This window comes from Pristiophorus japonicus, chromosome 17, assembly GCF_044704955.1.
Source record: "Pristiophorus japonicus isolate sPriJap1 chromosome 17, sPriJap1.hap1, whole genome shotgun sequence".
NCBI lineage: Eukaryota > Metazoa > Chordata > Chondrichthyes > Pristiophoridae > Pristiophorus > Pristiophorus japonicus.
This window is the reverse complement of record NC_091993.1, coordinates 33532225-33560210: the sequence shown is the minus strand read 5'-3', so window position 1 is coordinate 33560210 and position 27986 is coordinate 33532225. Positions and strand designations below refer to the sequence as shown.

Sequence of the window (27986 nt, the reverse complement as noted above, 5' to 3'; positions counted from 1 at the left end):
GGCGGCCGGGGGAAGCCGGAGCTGGGGGTGGGTCGCCGAAGCTTGGGGGGGGGGGGGAGACATGGAGCGGGATCAGCCGTGGGGGGGGGGCGGCGCGGATCGGGAGCTGGGGGGGGGGGGGTTCAGGGGGGGGGAGCGGAGTGGGTTCAGGGGGGATTGGGACGGGGTGCTGGGGGGTAATCCAGAGCGGGGGTGGGATCCGGACGGAGCTGGGACGGAGCGGAGCTGGGGGGAGGGGGGGCGGTGAGAGAGCCAGCTGGAGCTAGAGCAGGAGCTGGACCAGGGAGGTGCAGCCTGATCCTCGCAGCCCCAGTGAGGCCATTCGGCCAGGGTTAGGGGCGGCGTGCTTCGGCCCCCCGCCCCCAGTTCGGCCGCCTGGAGCTACTGCACATGCGCGCCCACTGTCGCGTGCCTGTGCAGAGGTCCCGGCACCGATTTCAGCGCATGGACCTGGCTCCGCCCCTCACACGCTCGTGCTGCGCTGCGCCGATCTGAGCTGCAAAGGACTTGCAGGAAGCCGGAGAACGTGCAGATATTTTTTTGGCGCACTTTCGGGCACGAAAAACAGGCGTCCAGGTCGGGATGCGCCATTTAGGCGGGCCGAAACTTGGGCCCACAGTATTGTTCAAAAGCACAGAAGGGACTAAAACAATCTGTTTACCAGGTAACGGGTAGACAGACACAGAGACAGACAGGAAAGAGAGAAACTTGCATTTATATAGTGCCTTTCACAAACTCTGGCTGTCCCAAAGCACTTTACAGCCAATGAAGTACTTTTGAAGTGTAGCTACTGTTTACAGTGTCAGGAAACGTAACCGACAATTTGCTAAAATCAGTAATTAAACAAAGTGGGAGCAGGAGAAAAGATGTCAGACCCTTTTACATTATGGTGAAGGCCTTAATATTTACATTTAGAAGTGCAGTCTGAGTATTCCTTCAACTGGTATCAACCTAAAAAAACACAGGATGCCAAAACCTCCAGAAATAAACTGTGAATATTGTAATCTTACAAGTTCAACTTACAACTATTGTGACCACACATCTTTTTAAGGTTACAACTGTGCCGCTTCTTTAGAGCACAGCTGCATGCAACAACATTGTCAGAATCCGAAACGAGGATAAACCTAATCTTCTCAGGTCAAGCTGCTCGCTCATGCAGAATGACATTCACGTATCGGACATGATATATATCGACAGTGACCAGACTAAGCTGCAGAAGGGGTTTTCTCAAAACTCCGAAATTCATTGCATTCAGTTTTGATGTCTGACTGCACAATAACTGGGAAACATTCTTTAACCCTAACTGAAAGCAGCCTTGTAATCCCGACTACCTGCAGGGAACAAACTCAACAAGGACAAATGCATTGGCTATCGCCCTTGCTCTGCTGAATTTCAACAAAGACACAAGAAAAATTTGGTTGTGTTTTTGTACTATCAGCACAGTCACAACTTAAACAGGTGAATGACTGTGTGTAAGGAACAACACTCAAACACGAGTTTGGTATTTCAACCAAAGTATTTGATGTTTATGAAAACTGAACAGCATGAAATTGTTGCCTTCTGTGGAGTCATGCCCACTAGAAACCTGCATCAGACTGCAAAAAAATAATTTCTCTCGGGACCTGAACTAATGGAATAAAAACTCGGTTCCAGATCTCCACCCAAAATGTTCAGCTGCATTTTCATTTCCAGATGCTGGTCAATCTGTGCAATTCCAGTATGTTGTGTTTTTGGGTGGGTAGGAATCTCGGCTCCCTACGGTGCAAAAGCAATGTTCACCTACTGGGTCACAAATCCCCTATTTATAACATTTTTATGTCTCTCAGTCACGATCTCAGTAATATAAAACCCTTCGCTTCGTGAGGAATCATCAAGGTAAATAACAGAGCTGCAACAATACATTTTATCTTCTCACACATTCCGTTATATGCAGCCTTGTACCACGTCACCACTTCCTCACAACAGGTCCCGAGGTTTCAACTACTTCCCTCTCCCAGGTCAGCACATTTTCCCAAAAAACCTCAACGTCCCATCGAAATACAATCAACCTCAAAATCATTGGCAACAAAGTCAAAACCACCAACTATTACAGGGATATCAACAACTGTGATGCATGATGTTTTTAAAATGTTGAATCAACCCGTTTTAAAGTCTTGCTTGCTCCAGATGGTGTTTTGCAATCTGAGGCATGATAACACAACATTCTGTACTGCACAAAGAAATGGTACAGCAGGTGTGCACAGAAAGGTCCCATTGCTCTCTATTCTGGGTGATGCCTGGCCTCCATCCAGCTCCTGCTAATATTGTCTGTTCACTGCTTTTCAAAGGCCTGTTTTGTTGAATTTCTCTCAAGGTCTGGTCTAACATTCGTTTCACTGACATTAGTTGCTCTCACAGGGCAAGTAATAACTTCAAAAAAAATTAGCAAACAAACGATGGTCTGTTTTAAATTCTGCCCAATATATTATTTTGATTTTGTCTCTGCAGAATGATATTTAGACATTTGCATTTAACAAGTTAGAATTCAAGGATAAAATGAATGTCATAAAATTACAATGTGTACAATAAATAAGAATTTGTATGAGAACAAATAGATATGTTAGCTAGTTTAGATTTTTTAAAAGCTCAATTTTGTAACTGATTATCGCAGAAGTATAAGCGCCGAGGAGGCCATTTGGCCATCATGCCATGTCACAGCTGGGTCCACAATAGAGCTGTCTATTCTAGTCTCATTTTTCTGTGCTTTCGCCATAACCTTTAACCGCGAGTTAAGCACAAAGAAAAATGTTAAACTCTGTGATTGAATCAGCTTCAACAGCCACTTTTGGGAATATATTCCATATTCTGATAAAGCTTTGAGTGAAAGAAATCTCTCTAATGTTTCCCTTAATACTCCAAATGATAAATACAAGTTCATGCTCATTATCAATTAATTTATTAACTTTTACCACTTCTATTAGATCTCCCCATAACCTTCTCTGTTCCAATGAATGCCTCTCTAATTTGTTAAGTCTCTTATAACTATCATCTCAGCCCCATCAGCCATGTTGCATCTTTTCCATGTATCCAACTTTCATCAAAATTGAACATAGTACTCTAATTAATCGAATATCTTGCAGATACATCCACACTTCCATGATGTTTAATTCAATTCCTTCATATATAAAACCTAGAATACCATTTGCTCTTTATATGGATTTATACACCTGAAGTCCTACCTTGAAACGTCTGTGTACCTGTGCCACTAGATTTTGTCATTCCTACACTCCTTTGGGAATTTTGCCACTTTGGGCATGTATCTCCTCCGTTCCTTGTTCTTTTACCCAAAATGTACCACTTCATGTTTATCTTAGTTGAACTGCATTTGTCCACTTCGGCCCACTTCCCTAACCTGTCTATGCTCTCCTGTAATCGTTTTTCAGTTTGTCATCGTTGCTAATTTTAAATCTGCAAATTTTGATATAAATAAATGATTAGAATGATTCCACAAGCCTCTCAAAAAGGCACATCACAATGAACCAGGCACATCAAACAACACAGGCAGTTCTCAGAGAAAAATAAAATTCAGCTATCCTGAAAACAATTGTGTTCTCGCAGCTTTCTTTCCACTAAATGACTGTCTGAAGGAAAACTCTGCTTGAAACTACTGCAGGACTGACAATCACAATAGATGTGACTGTCAAATAATGTGGAGTTTCTTGCTAATACCCACTTAATTACTGCTACCTCCTTGGTGACTTTCTCTTCCCTGCTATCTCAATCTTGTTCCTTTGTTTCTTTTATTCCAATCTCTCTCCTTCTTACAAATACTAAATCAAATTGCATGAAAACAAATGCCCTGAGCGTAGAGTATATTTAAAGGGTAAGAAACAATATTAGTATAGTACAAAGCTGCTTTTTAAACCATGGATACAAAATTCTGTCACCCAAGATATGGATTATACAATAAATTCTTCTTAATTCTTTGTACACAAAAAAAGTTGTAACAGGCAGATCTAAAGCACAGTTAAGTATTGCCAGCCAAGCAGAGTAATGAGAGACAATATGTCAACATGAATAAATGGTTTGACATCTGATCTTTAAAAGTCACCGTCAGTTTTTAAATGGCATCCAGAAAGTCAGTCAATGTCTCTGTCAAAGCAGTGTGCAATGCATCATGGCTGTGTACCTTACAGCATTTTTCACCCAATAACTTTGCTGTCACAACTGCATTGTTAACATTATTCTATACTTCTTCAAACAACTCTGTATAACTGGCACAAAAATTGGTTATCACTATGTAACATAGGATACGGAAAACAATACCAAGACAGATACAGAAGGAGCTGCATTCGGTCAAGCTTAGCTCATCCATCCACCAGGACCCTATAGTTCCCCACTAGTCACACCATGTAATTACCTCAAAATAATCCAGGCAGGGGTTCACCTTCACCATCCTACTCAAGTATATGTGTTTATCATTCTGCATAAAGAAGAAATTCCTGAAGTCGGCCCTGATTTGACTGACAGCAGTTTGAATCTCTGCCCATACAGCTGGAAAATGTGATTTAAAAATGTACGTCACCAATGACCATATCAGAACCAATGCCAGGTGACAAACAGATTTATTTGTGCAAGTTTTATTCTTTACTTGGGTCCTTGCTGCTATATACACTGAGCAGCAGCCAGTGAGGCACTGAAGCATTCCGCCCTTTCTTGCATGGCATCCTGCCCTGTTTGCTACAGAAGCATTGATAATTCTCCCACTGTTTCCATTTTGTAACATGATCAGGCTCCCATCTTTCATAAATCAACCCCTGATCAGTGAAGCAAGGTCACATTGTTTGCAAGAGGCCCGCCAATTACCTGGAAGGAGTTTCCAGCCTCTACGCCCATCAGAAGAAACCAAAGAACAAGGCTATAATCTTATTAAAATAAGTTAGTCTCAAGAAAAAGGGTGATTATACAATGACCTACAGCAGAAATGTGATGGCTTTAATTTAAAAGTAAGTTTATGTTATGTTAAATTCGCTTTAAGTGACCTGTAGAATCTTATAGTCAGGATCTAGTATCACAATAATACAAATTCTTAACAAGTTGCACAGGGAAGAACCAGATTCTCATCTTGATTTACATATTCTTTTAACTCTGGAGATACATTTGTCCAGTAAACTAAAACTTATTAAACCATGGCCCAACATTATGATTCTGCTGTCAGTCAGAGAAAGCATTATGAAATTTGCTGAGGGATTTGGCATTTCCCAAAGCTAGTCAGATATGCATCCTGAGAGCCTGAGCAATGTCATTTGATACTCAAAGTAATTTAATGAATGTGGTCACTTCCTGCCTGTGAAATGTTCTATCTACCGTTCTGAACATGAAAACAAAATCAGGTTTAAAAGGCCACCGACAAAATTGAGTAAATGACATTCTTTGCCTCATTACATACCCTGCTACATGCCTCATTCTGCAGCAACGTGCTTCCACTTTGCTTATAAATACATATCTCCTTCCTGGCAATGCTGCTGTTGCGCCAGCAAAATGAGATATATAGCATTGGCACAGACTGGCTCACCATTCAATACTTACTGATATCAACAGAATTATCAACAGAAGAAAAATCTAATGAGATTTTGTTAGATACTTACCCTGGTATACAACAAATGCATTTACAAATTAAAGCAGATATTAGAAAATGTTTTCAAGGCTGTAATGTAATCTTGGTCTTCAAATGGCTTTTTGAAGCAACTTGAACATAATTTCTAAATGTTAGAATGATAACGAGACCATCATCTGGTCCGAGTATCAGTTATTCTATTTAAACTTATCTTGATCATTTCGACATCTTTGTAGCAAAAAAAAGGTTTTAAGAGTTTTTTTCCAGTATAGATCATCGTTAATTGGTTGATAACAAATCAACCTGATAATCTGAGCATCTGTGCAGATTGAATTGTGCAATAGAATGGATCGGGGAAGGAGATATGTATTTATAAGCAAAGTATTGTGTGCCAGCCATTATTTTCTGACTGTTGAACTGGTTGTTCAATTGTGTTACTAAGATTTCCGTAATTCACATGTGAAAGTGTTGTACTAAGTTCACTGAAGCTATACCTAGAAGTACAGTTCAAGATGAGTCTTTCCAAACCTGGGCTGTGTCTGGAGGGAGTATTCTGAGTCCTTAACACTTGGCTAAATTATTGTCTATGGTAGTGAATTCAAAGTTATGAATTAACGGTATTACAAAAGAATTACATACACTGAAGTCCAAGTTTTGCGGTAGCGTATCTGCACCTATCCATTATATATTCAAAACATAGAAACATAGAAAATGGGTGCAGGAGTAGGCCATTTGGCCCTTCGAGCCTGCACCACCATTCAATATGATCATGGCTGATCATGCAACTTCAATACCCCATTCCTGCTTTCTTTCCATACCCAAAATGTGAGTCCTCTCAAGATTCCAGAGGTACTGTACCTAAAAAACCAACAGGTTTTATGTTGCAGCCATCCCTGGCTGACCGGTTGAACGGGACTGTAGAAGATTGTCTGCAAATCCTCAAGCTTAAAATTAATGGGGAAAATCATGCATCACTATTTGGTCCAGTCCTTGTCCCACAGGAAGTCTGGCACAGCAGAACTTAGCAAACAAATGCAAGTCACTAATTAGCTTTGTGATTAAACAGTTCTGAATAGACACCCTTCTCTCCAGCACCTCCCAAATGCAGTAAAGAGTTTGAGCTTAAAGTGAACTAAGGAACACACACATTGTGACATGTGGGTGCTGCACGTTACATCTACCATGCAATGTGCCAGATAATGAGGCAACATCCCAAAACCAGATTCTCACCCAGGAAGAATTTGTTTTTCATTATTGAAAAATTTGGACATAATCAGTTATTACCAATCCACCAACCTCAAAATAATCCAGGAATTATAGTGGAAATCAGTAAAAACGGTCTTCGACAATCCCTACGTATAGGAGACATGCACAATTTGCACAGGAGATGTACAGCACTTGCGTACAGTTGCTGTTCTACTTAGCTGAACAAATGAATACCAGCTCCTCCAACTCCCATCATTTCTGCTACTTTCAAACTTTTGCTTTGATGGCTGTCAGGTGTCAGCCGATGTATCTCATCTGATCAGTTCAACCGAAGGTAATGTAATCCATGCAAAAATACTGGGGGTATAACTTTAGTATTTTTTTTAAATCAGAAGGAACATCAAGTGTATTCTGCAGCACACAAATGCTTGAAACACATTTCTACGGTAGTATATCAGACAGGATAGGACTTCAAAACATTGGCTGGACTTTAGTACAAAGATGAACAGCAAGAGTCTGACTAACAAAGCCTTATGCTTAAAACACATTTCTTTATTTATAGACTAAGAGAACACTTCCACATCGATACGATTAACAAAATTCCAGACTTCATACTCACGCTTGTATCAGGCTGCGGTAGCCATTGATAGTTGTAAGGAAACTGTAATCATTTAATCATGTTTAATGTTCTGTAGCAGATTGCATCACAGCTCCTTTCCAGTAACCATGTGGCAATAACTGTCATCAATGCTCAGATAAGTAATGACTCATCTGTTTTGAAGGACGGTGGTGGCTACATTAGATTCAGTCAGAGTACACTGGGAATTCTCCACTTCAATAGAAGGATTACAAATCACAACAAATGTCAATTTGCATCTTCATAAATTTCAGCAGCAAAATTTCAAACCATTGCTGTAGGTGGTCCTGTAATAAAGATGAGGGGGAAAGAGGAGAGAAGAGGGAAAGATCAAAATTATTAAACGTCTCATCCTTAATATGGAAATGCACTGCAACTACTCCGTAAAAAAACTCCTGTTATTATAGAGTACGCAGGGATGTGGGAGAAAGAGAGGAGAAGGGGGGGAAAGAGAGGAGAAGGGGGGGGGAAAGAGAGGAGAAGGGGGGGGGGGAAAGAGAGGAGAAGGGGGGGAAAGAGAGGAGAAGGGGGGGGAAAGAGAGGAGAAGGGGGGGAAAGAGAGGAGAAGGGGGGGAAAGAGAGGAGAAGGGGGGGAAAGAGAGGAGAAGGGGGGGAAAGAGAGAAGGGGGGAAAGAGAGGAGAAGGGGGGGAAAAGAGAGGAGAAGGGGGGGAAAGAGAGGAGAAGGGGGGGAAAGAGAGGAGAAGGGGGGGAAAGAGAGGAGAAGGGGGGGAAAGAGAGGAGAAGGGGGGGAAAGAGAGGAGAAGGGGGGGAAAGAGAGGAGAAGGGGGGGAAAGAGAGGAGAAGGGGGGAAGAGAGAAGGGGGGGAAGAGAGAAGGGGGGGAAGAGAGAAGGGGGGGAAGAGAGAAGGGGGGGAAGAGAGAAGGGGGGGAAGAGAGAAGGGGGAGAAGAGAGAAGGGGGAGAAGAGAGAAGAAGGGGGGGAAAGAGAGGAGAAGGGGGGGAAAGAGAGGAGAAGGGGGGGAAAGAGAGGAGAAGGGGGGGAAAGAGAGGAGAAGGGGGGAAAGAGAGGAGAAGGGGGGGAAAGAGAGGAGAAGGGGGGGAAAGAGAGGAGAAGGGGGGAAAGAGAGAAGGGGGGAAAGAGAGGAGAAGGGGGGAAAGAGAGGAGAAGGGGGAAAGAGAGGAGAAGGGGGGGAAGAGAGGAGAAGGGGGGGAAGAGAGGAGAAGGGGGGGAAAGAGAGGAGAAGGGGGGGAAAGAGAGGAGAAGGGGGGGAAAGAGAGGAGAAGGGGGGAAAGAGAGGAGAAGGGGGGAAAGAGAGGAGAAGGGGGGAAAGAGAGGAGAAGGGGGGAAAGAGAGGAGAAGGGGGGAAAGAGAGGAGAAGGGGGGGAAAGAGAGGAGAAGGGGGGGAAAGAGAGGAGAAGGGGGGGAAAGAGAGGAGAAGGGGGGGAAAGAGAGGAGAAGGGGGGGAAAGAGAGGAGAAGGGGGGGAAAGAGAGGAGAAGGGGGGGAAAGAGAGGAGAAGGGGGGGAAAGAGAGGAGAAGGGGGGGAAAGAGAGGAGAAGGGGGGAAAGAGAGGAGAAGGGGGGAAAGAGAGAAGGGGGGGGGGAAAGAGAGGAGAAGGGGGGAAAGAGAGGAGAAGGGGGGAAGAGAGAAGGGGGGGAAGAGAGGAGAAGGGGGGAAGAGAGAAGGGGGGGAAGAGAGAAGGGGGGGAAGAGAGAAGGGGGGGAAGAGAGAAGGGGGGGAAGAGAGAAGGGGGAGAAGAGAGAAGGGGGAGAAGAGAGAAGGGGGAGAAGAGAGAAGGGGGGGAAAGAGAGGAGAAGGGGGGAAAGAGAGGAGAAGGGGGGGAAAGAGAGGAGAAGGGGGGGAAAGAGAGGAGAAGGGGGGAAAGAGAGGAGAAGGGGGGAAAGAGAGGAGAAGGGGGGAAAGAGAGGAGAAGGGGGGGAAAGAGAGGAGAAGGGGGGGAAAGAGAGGAGCGGGGGGGTGAGAGAGAGGAGCGGGGGGGTGAGAGAGAGGAGCGGGGGGGTGAGAGAGGAGAGGGAGGGGTGAGAGAGGAGAGAGGTGGGGGTGAGAGAGGAGAGAGGTGGGGGTGAGGGAGGAGAGGGGGGGTGGTGAGAGAGGAGAGAGGTTGGGGTGAGGGAGGAGAGGGGGGGTGAGAGAGGAGACGGGGCGCTCAAGCAGAGTGCCAGGCCGAAGGATCACAACACGGACCCTGTGTTCAAAGCGCAGGAAAAAAATAAATCGCGGTAATTTCTACATCAGCCCACATTCGCCCCGCGAGTAACTAGCCGCCCGGCACACATCCCACGAAGCTGTCGCTGTCATTACCCGGCGCAGCTTCAGGGGGCAATACCCAATTAAGGCACGGTGTCAGCATCGCTGGTGCAGCGGAGCAGGGCACCAAGGGTTACTGCTGCCGCTGCTAAACTCCCGCCAAATTTAGTGGGAGTTGTTAGCGGCGCAGCACCACGCCCCCGGGGCACCAATGGGAGGCGCAAATGACCCGAATTTCTAGGCCTGTGTTTTAGAAAAAAACCTGTTTGGGACAGATAGAATGGAAAAAAATTATTCAAAAATTCAACACCTAGATTAAAAATAAATGAGCCAGCCTGATGGCACAGTTCATTTGTGTTAACATACTGAGCAGCATGCAGGGTCGTGCCGTGCCAGCACTTTCCCCAGACATGAATTCTCAAACTCAGTACGTCTCAGGCAGATGGAGAAAATTCAGAGCCAGCACAGACTTCTCTCTTACAATTCTACAACAGCACTAGCAGAAGGAGCAGGTTGCCTGCCCAATCCATCGAGCAGCGAGACAACATGGTCCAGGACTTAACTCTTAATTGCATGAAACGTTTTAGTACTGACTCGGCCGATTATTAATGCAAACATTAATCGTATAAAACTATTTGCAGGTCTTTTTTCAAAGATCCGACCTCACCCACCGATTTGTATAACTGATCACTGCTGGTCCCCAGATATAACCACAATTAAATTCTTTACTGGAATGTACACTTGCACTGTATATTGATTCTGGGTTAACTTGCCTAGAAGATTTGACAAAGCTTGGTGGCAATTTAAGATTTTAAAACAATGCCACCCTTTCATTAATTTGTGGTATCTTTTTTTGCTTTGTGTTGATAAGCACAATCCAAATAAACAAACCATTCTAAGGAATAGCAATGTGGGAAAAGGAGCCATTTATTTCAACCGAGGTCTCTAAATAGCGTAATAGTCCATCACCACATTCGGCAATTATGTGGCATGTATTGTACACACAATAAATAATAATCAGGAAAAATGACAAGTACTGTATACCAAAGACCAGAGTTGATTTGAAGCCACTGAGCACACATCCAAAACCAACAAAGAGTTCTAAACAAGTCAAAACGTTTCCCGACAAGCTGCTTTTTTGCACAATATACAGAGCTTACTTCCACTTGTAAAAAGCAACTATCTTCCCACTTAAATGAGTTTAATAAACAAATGATGCAGTCATTGACAATGGACAATAAGTAATATCACAGCACGATGGACAAACTTCTTGAGATACGTACTTGAATGGAAACAAACCAATAGTGTGTTGACAGACCATAGAATTTCCAACATTGAGTCTATCGTGCCAATGCCAGTTCTTCAACTGGATCTGTTTACTTTAATCCATTTCTCTTCTCTTTCCCCACATCCTTTTATATTCTTGCTTTTCAAATACGTATTCAATTACCTTGCAAAATACGTTATATCGTCTGTGTCTGAACAGTCACTTGAAGTAAATCATTCCATGTTCTAATAACTGTGACAAAAATCTTCTAACTTCTCCCTTCATTCTTCCAGTGATAATCTGGAGTCTCCCCACCACTTGTTACTTATTCACCATTCACAATCTTTTATTATTAATTCTACAATCGATTCTCTTCTTAACCTACTCTGTACCAGTGAAAAAGCCCTAATTTATAAGCCTTTTTGTGATAACCGTATCATTGTAATAATTCTTCACTATACCCTTTTCCTTGACTCTCATATCATTCCTATAATAAGGTGTTCAGAACTATTCACAATAATACACAACTGTGGCCTAAGCTTGTTCCAATTCAACATCTCTTCCTTGCGCCTTTAAAATCCAGGTCACCATTTCTCTTTTTGTCTCTACATTTTTGTGCTCATCAAGTTGAAGGATGTTGGTACTGGAGATTAGAACTCTTCCCGTTTCAGGCATGCAGAGCCAGCATCAAGCACTCGCCACCTAATATAGCACAGCCAAGCTCCCTCTACTCTGCCTCAACATGTCCGAGTACCAACTTCAGAAAAGTATCCCCTACTGTACCATTCCTCACATCCAGCCATTCCGCAGTCTTTCCAAGGCTCGAGGGGCCGAATGGCCTACTCCTGCTCCTAATTCTTAGGTTCTTACCAAGGGAAACTGCTAATTAGTGCTGAATTAGTAACAGTTTTGCACTGTGAACCCACAGTCGCTAAAGACTGGATTAAGACTGTCCAAATTCATTTAGTTGGACCCTGACAGCCAGCAGACAGGAACTTTGATAACATCAATCTAGGTGGGATTTGAATCCAGATCCCAGAGGCAATGGTGCGGTATCAAGCCACTCTGTTCTCCCATTTGTGTTTTATGGCATATTGCAGAGTTGGTCAAACTGAATGGGATAAATATCCCATGATACTCACTTAGTGGGATTCCTGTGTCCTAGATAATGCATTACAGGGCATCTAGTATAGTAAAACAGATCCTGCATATTCTGGCACCATTTCCAAAAATACAGAATAAAATAATTCGCACAGCATGCCATTAAAATATAGTGCAGAAGCCATTCTCCTATTTCAGGGTTACCACTTTAATAAAACCATGCAGGTCATACAAGTTGGTCCTGTATACTTGGAGAGCAGAAAACAATGGTACAGCTTGTTCACCACATTGTACAGCTTGTCTAGCACATTAAATAAGCAAAGTGATTAAGTGATGTCTCAAGTCTCCACAAATCAAGTTAAGTGATGGGACAGAATGATGTCTTCGAGCAGTCAAAATAGATAATGCTATTACAAACTCTGTATCTCTCCGCCTCACTCACATACACTATGTGAATCATGGGGTAATTCTGATTTCTTTAGTTAGCCCCACAAATGAGCTTCTTGGGTATGGGAAGGGAGGAAGACTGCAGCAAGCAGGGGCATCAGCTTTTTAAAATCTTTGGGATTTAAGTGGCATGTCCTTGCGCCTCTGTTCTCCGCAGCACTGTAATTTCATCCGGGCCTCAGACTGAAGCAGGTCTGGGCCAATTCAACTTTGGAGGGTTTGCCAACAGGCACAGGAATTGGTCCAAATTTACAAGTGAATCCGATATCCTTGAAGTGAGGTATAAAACATTATATATAAAACATCTGTTCAGGATCTAATGGTTTCCGGATGATTCCCTTGCACCAAAAGTGAAAGGACATCAAAGGCAAGACAAATACAAATCAAGATGATGATAAACAGATAGCTCACATCCAGAACAAGATGTTGTATAAGCAGAACAGAGAGGACATGGGTTTCCAATGAATCTGATGCTGCATCTCCGTCAGGCAATAGTTATTGTAAACACTTCCATTTTAATGACAACCTCAATGAATGTTTTTAGAATGTTTATTTTTATAAAGGAGTGCCATAGACAAATGGCATGCCCCTTCTGAACCACAACATCACCTTCCAATCTCAGGGAGGCCACGTGGAGGTAGAGTTGATCAGAGGCAAGGAACTTTCCTTTTCGGAAGGGTAACGGGGGGGCGGGGGGGGGGAGAATTCTCACACATCTCCCGGTAGGAGAAATAGTTTGAGAATCTGTAAAAGTATAATAGAAAGGCAGATGGATGACAGGTCAGAAATATTCAAAGATTAAAAATCAGACCTGTCCTTTAGCTGGGATATGGTAATGTAGTGACTGGGGTATAATGGCATTGTCATTATGTTACTGGATTAGTAATCCTGAGTCCCGGACTAATAATCCAAGAATGTGAGCTCAAATCCCACCATATGAGAATTCAAATTCAGTTTTAAAATCTGGAAATAAAAGGCTGGTATCAGTAACAGCGACCATAAAGCTATCGGATTGTTGTAAAAGCCCAACTGGTTCACTAATATCCTTTAGGAAAGGAAACCTGCCATCCTTACCCGGTCTGGCCGATATGTGACTCTAGTGCCATACCGACAAGGTTGACTCTTAACTGCCCTCTGAGTTGTAGGCCACTTAGTTATATCAAATATAAGGTCCACTACCACCTTCTCAGGTCAATCAGGGATAGGCCACACCCACATCCCCAGAATGAATTTTTAAACAATAGAAAATTTAAGAGGAAAGGTTAAATATATTAAATTAATTCTTCATAATGAACTTTTATAAATAAAATCTAGCCCAGGTGGAATTTCAGCAAGGCCTTTGATCCATCTCCTCTTTAAAGGCTGCTACTGAAAACAAAGGAGGAAATGAGTGGAATGTTTTACAGTGGATACGGACCTGATTGACCAATAGATCCCAGAGGGTGCTGGCAGTGTCTGGCACCAGCCCAGGAAAATGGTACCAGTGGGGTCCCACAGGGGGCTGTTTGAATACCTCTTCTTTAATATCTTCATAAATGAGCTGGAACTAGGAGTCACAAGCACAAGAGTTGTGTGCAGATGATACAAAGCTAATGAAGGTGGTAAACTCCAAAATTTAACAGGATAAGCCACAGGAGAATTTGAATATACTTGAGAAATAGGCAGCAGTGCTTCACATGGGAACAAACAGAAATCGAGAAGGAACTATTGCTTGAATGGAAAGAAAACAAAAAGTGTGTGGTAAATGAGAGATCAAGGGTCCCGATTGACAATAAATTGAAGCTATTGCAACAATACTTGGTGTCAGTGAGTAAAACAAAGCAGATGTTGAGATGCATTAAACATTTTATATTGATCTGAAATGGTGAGGTAATCCTAGCACTCTACAAATCATTGGTGCAACTGCACTGAGAACACGGTGTACAGTTCTGGGCACCAGAACACAATAAGCAGATTGCAGCTGTTGGAAGGATATAGAAGGGAGCTTCCAGAATATTTGAGGGGATGGAGGGATTGGATTATGAGGAGCAATTATGTAAATTGGACATGTTCTCACTCCAAAGGAGAAGGTTGGGAGTTGACAGGATTGGTAGTTTTAGGATTCTAAAGAGACTAAATATCGACCATGATAAGCTGTTTCACCGTGTCCAGAACAGTCGAACAAGAGGACATAGCCTGCACTTTAAGTGCGGGCAATTCAATACTAACCTGCGGGAACATTATTTCAGTGAGCGAGTGGTGAATCTATGGAACAGGCTCTCTGGGGAGATGGTGGAAACAGTTAGTATTTATTCATTCAAATTAAAATTAGATAGATTTATTTCAGAAAATAGTATTTTGGGATTCAGTATCCGAGTCATTTGAGTTGTGACGTGTGGTGAGTGTAGCGTGCTTGGGAGGAACAGGGGACTTTGTACTACTGGAGATTTTCCTCACCTCATGTCTGGCTCTGTTGTAGACTCACTGTTAGAGATTGATCGCTGTGATTGGTCAACAATCCCATTATCATTGGATCATGGGATTACCAAAATGGTAGAAGGTGAACTAGATGGACCTCGTCTTTTTTCGTCTAGCAATTCCAATGTTAGTAAAGTATGTGCTATGAAGAAACTCAGGTAATTATAGATCTACAAAGCACCTGAACCAAATGGCATACTCCCTACAATTCTTACTGAAACAAAGAGGAAATTAGTGAAATTCTATCCAGATAGTTTAGGAATGCCTAAATAGTTTAAGAGTTTCATAAATATGAAGCTGTACAGAGACAGAGAATAATCAATGTTATCTTATTGGTAGTGACATACAGACCGGGAAAGTCGCTGTTTGGATCCGCAGTCCGTGCTCAGTTAACGTCACGGACCACTGAGAATGGAAGTATTGAAGTTGAAGAGAGAAGTTTCAAGAAGGCAATGTTTGTGTACTTGTACTGCTCATGTGTGTTCTTTGCCCCTGGACTCCTGCTAGTCAAAGAGCAGTAACATGAAGATAAACAGCTGAGGTCACTGGCCTCAATGTACAAAGTATGCCTTCCTGAAATTAAGCTCTGCTCCCTACAAAATATATAATTAATGCTGTATAGAAACTGCTTTGATAACAATAGCTACTGGACTCAGAATGGGAACTACAGAATCAAATCCAGCTTAGCAGAAGCTGATTTGCATTGCTTTAATTCTCGGAAGCAGGAGAGACCCCTGCACATATGTTCTTCACACAGGTACAGAGATCTGCTGTTAAACTTAAACGCTTTAGAGCTGGAACATCCATCCACATTTCTAAACCATTTCAAAGACAACTTGAAGCAAAAAAAATATACAGGGCTATGGGGAAAGAACAGGATTAATTGGATAGCTTTACCAAAGAGCCAGCACAGGTACGATGGGCCGAATGGTCTCCTTCTGTTCTGGATCATTCTATGAGTGTAACTTTGTGTAATTTCATCGTGAGATCCCAGGGAAGTCCGGAGTACTTCTCAAACTAGGTTTGACTTTGCACTGGAGTTATACTTCATGCAGCGACAAATCCAAACAGCACAAGACTGCGTCCACTCGAGTTCAAACTATTGCTGTTACTTTGGTCTCGAGGATGACAATATAACAGCACCCTTTCTACAAGACAATTTTCCCACTGGCAACAAGCTAAACAAACAAGGTAAATAACACTGTTGTTTCTGAAAATTGTGTGCTGCCTCAAAAGGGGTGGTTTCGGAACCACTGGGGATTTCACAGCAACCAGATACACAATTGTAATTTGTAACAAAAACAGTTGCACAATCACCGCTGCTTTTAATCTTGTTCAGGCTGCTGTGGAAACTATCCCATGATAGGAACAAGGACATTTCCACAGCTCTCGGAAGCACAGCTAGTATTGCAGAAGTGTTTCCTAAAGTGATTCAGCAATATAAACACACACAAAACCGGGCGAATCTAAAAACAGATGCAAGAGTTTCTACAGGCACATAAAAAGGAAAAGTGTGGCTAAAGTAAGTGTTGGTCCCCTAGAACTTGAGACTGGGGAATTAATAATGGGGACCATGGAAATGGCAGAGACGTTGAACAAATATTTTGTATCGGTCTTCACAGTAGAAGACATTAAAAACATCCCAATAGTGGATATCAGGGGGCTATAGGGAGGGAGGAACTATCTAGCAAAGATAGTGGATGCACTGGTTGTAATCTACCAAAATTCCCTGGATTCTGGGGCGGTCCCAGTGGATTGGAAAACCGCAAATGTAACGCCCCTATTTTAAAAAAAGAGGCAGACAGAAAGCAGGATACTATAGACCAGTTAGCCTAACATCTGTCATTGGGAAAATGCTGGAGTCCATTATTAAGGAAGCAGTGGTGGGACATTTGGGAAAGCATAATTCAATCAAGCAGAGTCAGCATGGTATTATGAAAGGGAAATCATGTTTGACAAATTTGCTGGAGTTCTTTGAGGATGTAATGAGCAGGGTGGATAAGGGGGAACCAGTGGATGTGGTGTATTTGAATTTCCTGAAGGTATTCGATAAGGTGCCACATTTAAAGTTACTGCACAAGATACAAGTTCACGGGGTTGGAGGTAATATATTAGCATGGAGAGAGGATTGGCTAACTAACAGAAAACAGAGTCGGGATAAACGGGTAATTTTCCGCTTGGAAAACAGTAACTACTGGGGTGCCGCATGAACGGTGCTGGGGCCTCAACTATTTACAATCTAGAATAATGACTTGGATGAAGGGACAGAGTGTAATGTAACCAGGTTTGCTGATGATACAAAAATGGGTGGGAAAGTAAATTGTGAGGACAAAACATCTGCAAAGGGATATAGACAGGCTAAGTGAGTGGACAAAAATTTGGCAGATGGAGTATAATGTGGGAAAATGCGAGATTATCCACTTTGGCAGAAAAAATAGAAAAGCAAATTATAATTTAAAGAGAGAAAAATTGTAAAGTGCTGCAGTACAGAGGGACCCGGGGGTCCTTGAGCATGAAACACAAAGTTAGCAGGCAGGTACAGCAAGTAATCAGGAGGGCAAATGGAATGTTGGCCTTTATTGCAAGGAGGATAGAGTATAAAAGCAGAGAAGTCCTGCTACAACTGTTCAGGGTATTCGTGAGGCCACACCTGGAGTACTGTGTACAGTTTTGGTCTCCGTATTTAAGGAAGGATATACTTACATTGGAGGCTGTTCAGAGAAGGTTCATTAGGTTGATTCTGGAGATGAGGGGGTTGACTTATAAAGTTGGGTTGAGTAGGTTGGGCCTATACTCATTGGAGTTCAGAAGAATGAGAGGTGATCTTATCGTAACATATAAGATAATGAGGGGGCTAGACAAGGTGGATGCAGAGAGGATATTTCCACTCATAGGGGAAATTAAAACTAGGGGATATAGTCTCAGAATAAGGGGTCACCCATTTAAATCTATGGCATTCTCTGCCCCAGAGAGCAGGGTCATTGAATATATTTAAAGGCGGCAATTTTGAGCAATAAGGGAATAAAGGGTTATGGGGAGCGGGCAGGGAAGTGGAGCTGAGTCCATGATCAGATCAGCAAAGATCTTATTAAATGACAGAGCAGGCTCAAGGGGCCAGGTGGCCTACTCCTGCTCCTATTTCTTATGTTCTTACGTTCTTATGAGTCATCATGACTCTCACCTCCTGGAAACCAATCACTGGCTAAAGACTAGGAGCTAAACACCTGCTCCCTTTCTGGCCCTCAGTCAGAAATGCTGCTTACACAGGGGAACTACAAAATATTATAAACTACACCAAGAGGCAGTGCTGTGAAGGTAATGTGTCTTAGATTCTAAGACTTAGAAGACATTTTGCCTTCTTTACAAATAGAGGAAAGCGCAAGTGTTCAATAATATACTCAACATAATTGAATATGCAGGTACCAATGAATTACCTTAGTTTATTACAGTTTATAATTTTGGTATTTTAAAAGTTTATGCTGCAGCAGTTTCACTCTCCAGCACTCAGCTTGTAGTGGCGCCAATATGGCAGTGAAGTTTATGCGGTTGATTTCGGAACTGAGCCTTCCCAAAAGAACGAGTGACACAGTGTCCCATTTACTGAAGGTGGTGACTTGTGCTGGGATACAACTCTATATATACCAGGAGCATTCTACTATCTCACCCAAATGGCCAATCGCTTTATACATGCTACACAAATATGGACTGTCATTATAGCTAAATTCCAGACCTGTTCTGACATTAACACAGAAGTACTTTCCAGCAAGTGGAGAGTCTCCTTGGAAAGTGCTCAGGAGCAGGAATCCTGGCTCTTTCCCACTTTCCTTGTCTGGGGAGTACAACTGAGTCAGCAAATTTACCCAATGAGTGTCGGAGGCGTACAAGCCAAGGAAGTTCCAGATTTAATCCTCAGCATATGGTGAGTTAGCTGATATCATACCTGATGAACAGCCACAGAGTATTGAGGGAGACCTGAGCCTCTAGATCTGAACCCCAGCAGGGAATCAACACATTTTTGGGGGGGAGGGGGAGGGGGGGGGGGGGGGGAAGGCATCAGAGGGATAATTTAGTCCCTTTAGGCAGATGTTGTGTAGTGGGAATGTGCAATAATTCCCTTTAAAAAGACTCCATTTGGAAGCAAAACACAGACCTTTCTTTCTGTATTAATTACATTTCCCTGAACTGTCAGATTCAGTGAATTATTCCAACCAATGAACATAAATGATGCTGTGAAACCAGATTTTCAACTTAAACCATGAATAATTGTTGTGGTTTGATTTTCTTCACATTAGGTGGTATACTAGGATTGTACGACATACTAGCACGTTAGTATCCAAAGACCAGCCCAATCACAACATGACATCCATTGAATTTGATAGCTCACTATATACCTTGGAGTCAAAAGTGAGGTCAAAATATTTAAAAATTATTCTTAAACTCGTACTGCAGCATATAGTAATGGTTGTTGGACTGCTAAACATCAGATTACACACTCAGTTGCAGTAATGGTAGGATCAGGTCTTTATTTAAACTTCATACTACACAAAACCAGTATGAAGGTTACTGAGACATGCACTGGAAACGGGAAGTGTATGTTCCCTGCTCCTGGGACATACACCCCAATTCTAGTGTCTGCTGCTAAAACAGTGTTCACTCACATCTCTTATACAAAATATCGCCTTTGAACACTACATTCCATCATCATCATAGGCAGTCCCTCAGAATCAAGAAAGACTTGCTTCCACTCTTAGCATGAGTTCTTTGGTGGCTGTACAGTCCAATACGAGAACCACAGTCCCTGTCACAGGTGAGACAGACAGTGGTTGAAGGAAAGGGTGGGCGGGGAATATGGTTTGCCACGCTCCTTCCGCTGCCTGCACTTGATTTCTGCATGCTCTCAGCAACAAGACTCAAGGAGCTCAGCGCCCTCCCGGATGCACTTCCTCCACTTAGGGTGGTCTTTGGCCAGGGATTCCCAGGTGTCAGTGGGGATGTCGCACTTTATCAGGGAGGCTTTGAGGGTGTCCTTGTAATGTTTCTGCTGCCCACCTTTGGCTCGTTTGCCGTGGATGAGTTCTGAGTAGAGCTTTTGCTTTGGGAGTCTCGTGCCTGGCATGCGAACTATGTGGTCTGCCTAGCAGAACTGATCAAGTGTGGTCAGTGCTTCAATGCTGGGGATGTTGGCCTGGACGAGGACGCTAATGTTGGTGCGTCTGTCCTCCCAGGGGATTTGTTGGATCTTGCGGAGACATCGTTGGTGATATTTCTCCAGTAACTTGAAGTGTCTACTGTTCATAGTCCACGTCTTTGAGCCATATAGGGAGCCGGGTATTACTACGGTCCTGTAGACCATGAGCTTGGTGACAGTTTTGAGGGCCTGGTCTTCAAACACTCTTTTCCTCAAGTGGCCAAAGGTTGCACTGGATCTCGTTGCCAATGCCTGCTCAATGTGTACACAGACGCAGGCGTACATTCCATGCATACGATTAATAAATCATGATACATACGAATACTAACAGACTGACAATGTAAACTAAACAACCAGCCACTCAATCTCCTAAAAGTGGTTTATTGCTGCAATCGACTCTTGCCATGCATTTTATTACTATCACACACAGGTGACCAAATTGACACAATCAAATATGGCTGAATGATTCACAACTTCTAGCATATTCTTTCCTATGGGGACATCATCTGCTTTGATCTTATACCCAATTTACAACCCATGCTCATCAGAAAGCTGCTTGAATTTTTAACCCAGCATGTAAGAACATAAGAAATCTTACAGAATGCGCAGAGAGCGAGGTATTCAGGTAATACGGGTTTTCGATCTCACAATGGTATCAGCAACAATAATATGACTACATTTGAGAGCTTTCCTGAACTCCCCATCAATAAAACAATTCAACAAACATCCCTTTTGAGCTGACAGATCAAAACAATGGTAACAAGCCAAATAATTTGCCTAGTACAACCACTCCTTCACAGGAGATCCAACAAACAAATCGCACTCCTTTAATCAGAATGGATTTTAAGCTCTCTACTAAAATAGTCTGGACATTTCCCTCAAATTAAATGTTCAATCCATTGACTTTGACTGGTAAATGGTTACTTTAAAAACACACATACAAAATTCCTAACTATTCGTTGGCAGTTTAATAACACGTTTGTTTTTCCATTTCTCCCTATAGTAGATTGCATCACACAACTCGCCGCTGAGCGAAATTACATTCCCTCTCATCCATTCACAGAGTTCTTTAAAAAAAAATAAACAGCTTGTATAACACGGATTTATAAACGAGCAGACTTTCCCGGTGACATTTGCACAGGCAGTAAGAAAACATGCTGACAGATCTATGGCGCTAATGATAAACCTCAATGAGGATCTCAGAAATCCCCTATTGACAAATGCATTCAGAAATGACTCGACTTACTCCCGAGACCCCACAACCATCTTAATATGAATTTCATCTGATGTGTATATATAAATGTTAAAGACAGCCGAAAAATCTACCGTAAAGCATGAACACGCAACAATCAATAGACATTCGTGTTATGTTGTTATTTGCTAAATGAACGTCTCTTTGCATGCGATTCCTCAAATAAAGTGTAAATCGCTTAGTTTATCTAACATGAATTGAATTCTAATCTATAAAAGTCCAACTGAATCCTAACGGAGCTCAATCTAGGGTTATGTCCCACTGGGACACACACACCTGCCTCCAGTCATTGAGACAGGAGATTTTCCACAAGAGTTAAAAATGGTTATAAACTCATTTAAAAAAATATTGGTTATTGTAGCGTTCCCACTCTGTTAAAATTGGCTCCAGACACTTTAAATAATAAATGTCGTTATCCATTATTCAGCCACCCCGTGGTTTGAAAACACCGTCCGGAATTTTGAAGTAAAATTGAAAACAAACCTCCTGAGTTTTGAAGATCAGAAATTGTTGAGCAGTTCCTGATCCCGGTATAGAGGGGCACCAACACCAGGCTGCCAATCGCCGCGACAGACCGGCACCGATACCCCGAGACCTTGATACCGATATCCCGAGACCGCTCTGATGCCCCTCAGCACAAAGGCCACTGTTGGCGCCACTGAGATAAACAGCAGCCCGCCGGCACCGCGCCTGCGCACTGAACCGGCCGGTAAATAAACCGGCGGAATCCGTCCGTCCCCGCGGGCCGCTCCCTCCCGGGACCACTCCCCGCTCCCTTCCAGGGCCGCTCACCGCTTCCAGCACCAGGCTGAGATGAATTAAACGATGTGGGTCGCAAAATGTTTCTCATTCATGTTGGGTGCCGGCCGCTGTCAGGAATCCTACGACTGCCCCGCCGGCCGCCATCTTGGTTGTGAAGGGAGCGCGCGCCCCTGGGCAGCAGGCCCCGCCCCCACCCCAGCGTTGGCCAATCGATGCCGCGTCTCAGCCCCCGCCTCCCCAAGCCCCGCCTCCTGTCTCGGCTCCGGCCCCGCCCCCTGTCTGCCCTGCCAGCGCCCGAGCAGTCCCAGCGCTAAGCCGGTTACCGCCCTGTCCCATGCGCTGAGGGACAGCAATTTTGTACATTAGCGAGAACGGAGCATTGAGACATTTTTGCCCACCTCCTCAACTTGCTCCTTATGCATATTATGGTACAAACCTTTGATTGCTTATTGATTACATAGAATCACGTAGCACAGAAACAGGCCATTCGGCCCCACGGGTCTGTGCCGGTGTTTATACCTCACACCAGACTCCTCCCACCCCTCTTCATCCCATCCTATCAGCATATCCTTCTATTCCTTTCTCTCTCATGGCAAACACTCCAGTGCAGTACTGAGGGAGTGCTGCACTGTCGGAGGGGCAGTACTGAGGGAGGGCCGCACTGTCGGAGGGGCAGTACTGAGGGAGCGTCGCACTGTCGGAGGTGCCGTCTTTCGGATCAGCTCCACGATGACATGCAGGACGTGATCTTGACCAACGGATCCATCACAGACCCAATCCATGTCCAGACCGGGGTCAGGCAGGGCTGCATCATAGCACCAACCCTCTTCTCGATTTTCCTCGCTGCAATGCTCGAAGGGCCGAATGGCCTACTCCTGCACCTATTTTCTATGTTTCTATGCTTCACCTCACACTCAACAAGCTCCCCGCTGGAGTGGAACTAAACTACAGAACCAGTGGGAACCTGTTCAACCTTCGTCGCCTCCAGGCAGATCCAAGTCCGTCCCAACCTCTGTCGTCGAACTACAGTATGCAGACGACGCTTGCGTCTGTGCACATTCAGAGGCTGAACTCCAAGACATGGTCAACATCTTCACTGAGGCGTACGAAAACATGGGTATTACACTAAACATCCGTAAGACAAAGGTCCTCCACCAAGCTGATGACACCACACAGCACTGCCCCCCAGTTATCAAGATCCACGACATGGCCCTGGACAATGTGGACCACTTTCCATACCTCGGGAGCCTATTATCAGCAAGGGACGACATCGACGACGAGGTTCAACACCGCCTCCAGGGCACCAGTGCAGCCTTTGGCCGCCTGAGGAAAAGAGTGTTCGAAGATCAGGTCCTCAAATCTGGCACCAAGCTTCTGGTCTACAGTCATACCCGCCCTCCTGTATGGCTCAGAGAAGTGGACCATATACAATAGACACCACAAATCGCTGGAGAAATGCCACCAACGATGTCTCCGCAAGATCCTACAAATCCCCTGGGAGGACAGACGCACCAACATTAGTGTCATGTATGTAGACCATGTATACTAACTGTATAGTCAGATAAGGTGTGCCACCAGAAGGCACTGTGGTGGGAGACCTGAGGGTCATCTGATAGGTGTGCAGGGCCCAGTATAAAAGGCTGCCCACCATGCTTGTGCCTCAATCTGGAGTTACAATAAATGGGAGTACAGTCACAACAGCTGAAGTACAATACTAGACCTCGTGGAGTCATTCATAAGAGTATTACAGACATAACAGTTAGCGTCCTCGATCAGGCCAACATCCCCAGCATCGAAGCACTGACCACACTCGACAAGCTCTGCTGGGCAGGCCATATTGTTCGCATGCCTGACACAAGACTCCCAAAGCAAGCGCTCTACTTGGAATTCCTACATGGCAAGCAAGCCCCAGGTGGACAAAGGAAACGTTTCAAGGACACCCTCAAAGCCTCCTTGATAAAATACAGCATCCCCACCGACACCTGGGAGTCCCTGGCCAAAGACTGCCCTAAGTGGAGGAAGAGCATCCGGGAGGACGCTGAGTACCTTGAGTCTTGTTGCCGAGAGCATGCAGAAAGCAAACGCAGGCAGCGGAAGGAGCGTGTGGCAAACCAGACTCCCCACCCACCCTTTCCTTCAACCACTGTCTGTCCCATCTGTGACAGAGACTGTAATTCTCGTATTGGACTGTTCAGTCACCCAAGAACTCACTTTTAGAGTGGAAGCAAGTCTTCCTCAATTTCAAGGGACTGCCTATGAGATGATGATGACTTTTGATGAGACAGTAAACCGAGGCCCCGTCTGCCCTCTCAGGTGGATGTAAAAGATTCCAATTCACTATTTTAGAGAAGAGCAGGGGAGTTATCCCCGTTGTCTTGGCCAATATTTATCCCTCAATCAACATCACTAAAACAGATTATCTGGGTCATTATCACATTGCTATTTGTGGGAGCTTGCTGTGTGCAAATTGGCTGCTGCATTGCCTACATTACAACAGTGACCACACTTCAAAAGTACTTAATTGGCTGTAAAGCACTTTGAGATGCCCGGTGGTTATGAAAGGCGCTATATAAATCCAAGTCTTTCTTTTCTTTCTTTTATCTAGCTTCCTCTTTAATGCATCAATAGTATTCATCTCAACCACTCCCTGTGGTAGCAAGTTTCACATTCTCACCACTCTCTGGGTAAAGAAGTTTCTTCTGAATTCCCCATTGGATTTATTAGTGACTATCTTATATTAATGGCCCCTAGGTTTGGTCTCGCCCACAAGTGGAAACACTCTCTCTACACCTACCCTATTGAACCCTTTAAAGACCTTGATCAGGTTATCCCCTCGGTCTTCTCTTTTCTAGAGAAATGAGCCCCAGATTGTTCAGTCTTTCCTGATAGTTATAACCTCTCAGTTCTCGTTCATCCTTGTGAATCTTTTTTGCACCTTCTCCAATGCCTCTATATCCTTTTTATAACATGGAGACAGAACTGTTCACAGTACTCTAAATGTTGCTTGTATTTACTTCATTTCTACCTTTCTGCCATTTGTAGTTGAAATTAAAATACCAGCAGGAGCTGGCAAAGTTTTAATGCTGAGCAGAGCCGGAAATATTGCCGAAAGAACAGGTCTTGGATGAACTCTACAATTTAGGATAGGTGCTGGATAGCCGCACCAACGTCGGCGTTCTCGCTCAGACCAACATCCCCAGCATCAAAGCACTGACCACGCTCGCTCAGACCAACATCCCCAACATCGAAGCATTGACCACACTCGATCAGCTCCGCTGGACGGGCCACAGCGTCCGCATGCCCGATATGAGACTCCCAAAGCAAGTGCTCTATTCAGAGCTCCGACACGGCAAGCGAGCCCCAGGTGGGCAGAGGAAATGTTTCAAGGACAGCCTCAAAGCCTCCTTAAAAAAGTGCAACATCCCCACCAACATCTGGGAATCCTGGCCCAAGACCGCACAAAGTGAAGGAAAAGCATCCGGGAAGGCGCCGAACACCTCGAGTCTCTTCGCCGAGAGCAAGCTGAAGCCAAGCATTGACAGCGGGAGGAACGCGCGACAACCCAGGCACCCCATCCACCCGTCCTCCAACCACCATCTGCCCCACCTGTGACAGAGACTGTAGGTCCCGTATTGGACTCATCAGTCACCTGAGAACTCATAACAATGTGGAAACAAGTCATCCTCGACTCCGAGGGACTGCTTAAGAGGGAGAGAGAGAGACAATTTAGTGTATACTCATCAGTCAATTCTAGATACTTCACAGGAGATAGCTCAGGAGAACATAGTCTAGCAGAGTTGGGACCATAGAGGGTGGACTTACAGGATCTGCTAGTATCTGATGCAGCACTATAGCCACCATTGATGTGACCTGAGAGAGAAATAATGTGTAAGCAATCTGTATCTCGTCAGGGATGAGGCATTAGACGAGGTTAGTTATGAGGAGACACTTGCAATACTGGGACTAAGGAGATTTAAGTGTTTTTTTAAAGTTTTAATAGAGTGAATACAGAAAGACTATTTCCACTGGTTGGGGAGTTGGTGACGAAGAGTCATTAATTTAAAACTGTCACTAAGAGAGAGATTCAGAGAAATGTCTTCACACGGTGAGGTGTTCGATTATGGAATGTTTTACCGAAGGAAGTAGTTGAGGCAGAGACCATTGCTTCCTTTAAAGGAAGGGTAGGTAAACATATGAAGCAAAAGAAGATACAGGGCTATGAGGAAATCAGGGCAGTGGGGTTAGCTTTGGATTGCTCTAGCAAAGATCTGGCGCAGGCTTGCTGGGCCAAGTGGCCTCCTTCTGTGCTGTAAACCTCTGTGGGTTGTACGGTTCAGACCTGAGTCATCTCCTGGAACAGTGCAACATCTGGATGGCTCTCTCAGTTCTACACCACCAGTGCATCCAAACACCAACAGGAGACATCACCTCGATCGGTCTGGATGCAGTTCACCTTTGCCCTCCTCTGCCCACATGCCACCATTTATCAGGTTCAACGGTAGCATGCAGCACCAGCTGGAGAACCAGACCGGCTTCACCGTGTGGGTGGCATTGCCCGAGTACAAAACGCCATCAACTGCATTTGCTGCCACCCTGCACCGGCAGACTGTGCCCTGTTAGAATTACTGCTCCCTGCATCCACCAGCAAACTAGTGTGCACCTTAATGGTGGTTTTCCATGGAGTGATTGCTACACACACATCTTAAGGGAATCAAGGGTTTCATTAGTATTTGAGGAGAAAAGACAGAACATTAGAACATAAAGAACATTTAAAGTAATTGGTAGAAGATTTAGAAGGGATTTGCGGGAAAAAATTTTCACCCAGAGGGTGGTGGGGGTCTGGAACTCGCTGCCTGAAAGAGTATTAGAGGCAGAAACCCTCACCACATTTAAAAAGTACTTGGATGTGCACTTGAAGTGCCATAACCTACAGGGCTACGGACCGAGAGCCAGAAAGTGGGATTAGGCTGGATAGCTCTTTGTCGGCCGGCATGGACACGATGGGCCAAATGGCCTCCTTCCATGCTGTAAATTTCTATGATTCTACGATTCTATGATTCTATGATTCGATGATTAGCTTTGGCTTCTGGGAGATTTGGATTACCTGCTCTAAACAACACCTGTATGGAATCTCAAGACATCACAAACATGGGCCCACAGTGACACATGTCCATGAGGTCGAAATCTAATACAGTGGAGCCTCACCTGTAATGTTTGCAGCCTAGATGAGTCCGTGTTTCATATTTACATCGAGTATGAGAGATTTCAGCCCCTGTTCCACTATTTGAAGGGGGCTGTTCCTCAACTCCTGACTCTACTTCAGCCCCACGCTGCTGATCTGTGGCCAGCTAGTGCAGGCGGTGCAGGGGTCGGGCAAGCTGGAGGACCTCCTGATAGGTCTGCTCTGGGACCTGACCATGCTGGCCACCCACAGGTCCAGCTTGGATACGGCCCCTAGGGGTGGGGGGAAATCTGCCGGCCACTCTTTCGCGGCCTTGCCCTTGCCCTGAAGGAGCACACGTCGTTTGCCGGTACGCTCGAGGCTTTCCGCGACCCGTGGGCCAATAGTGTGTGGTGCTGCATTTATAGGATGATTTACTAAGGCAAAACGTACGATGTTGTCCTTGGTTGGTCCTCAATTAGAATATTGTGTCCAGTTTTGGTGTCCTTACAGGGTGGGTGATATTGAGGTGCTGGAAAAGGTACAGAGGATGGCCACAAGATTCATTCCCAGTTTGAAGCATCTAGTTATTAAGATGGGCCAAAAAATCTGGGATGCTACACTTTAGAGAAGCGTAGAATTACAGGTGACTTGATTGAGATTTATAAGATGAAGGGGATAGAT

General features: G+C 44.4%; 1 protein-coding gene across 12 annotated transcripts in view; it reads right to left on the bottom strand.

Moving 5' to 3' along the window:
• dennd4a (DENN/MADD domain containing 4A) overlaps positions 1 to 22301 on the bottom strand; it is a 137735-nt gene extending 115434 nt beyond the window's left edge. For 7 of the 12 annotated variants that reach the window (XR_011587450.1, XM_070858600.1, XM_070858608.1 and 4 more), the window contains exon 1: positions 22172 to 22301. The gene's annotated coding sequence lies outside the window, so the exon portion shown is untranslated. Of the gene's footprint in view, positions 1 to 7421; positions 7727 to 9721; positions 9740 to 15836; positions 16142 to 21862; positions 22105 to 22171 lie in introns of those variants that run through there. The other 5 variants (XM_070858601.1, XM_070858602.1, XM_070858603.1 and 2 more) reach the window with 5 other exon arrangements.
• Positions 22302 to 27986: the final 5685 nt, after the last annotated feature.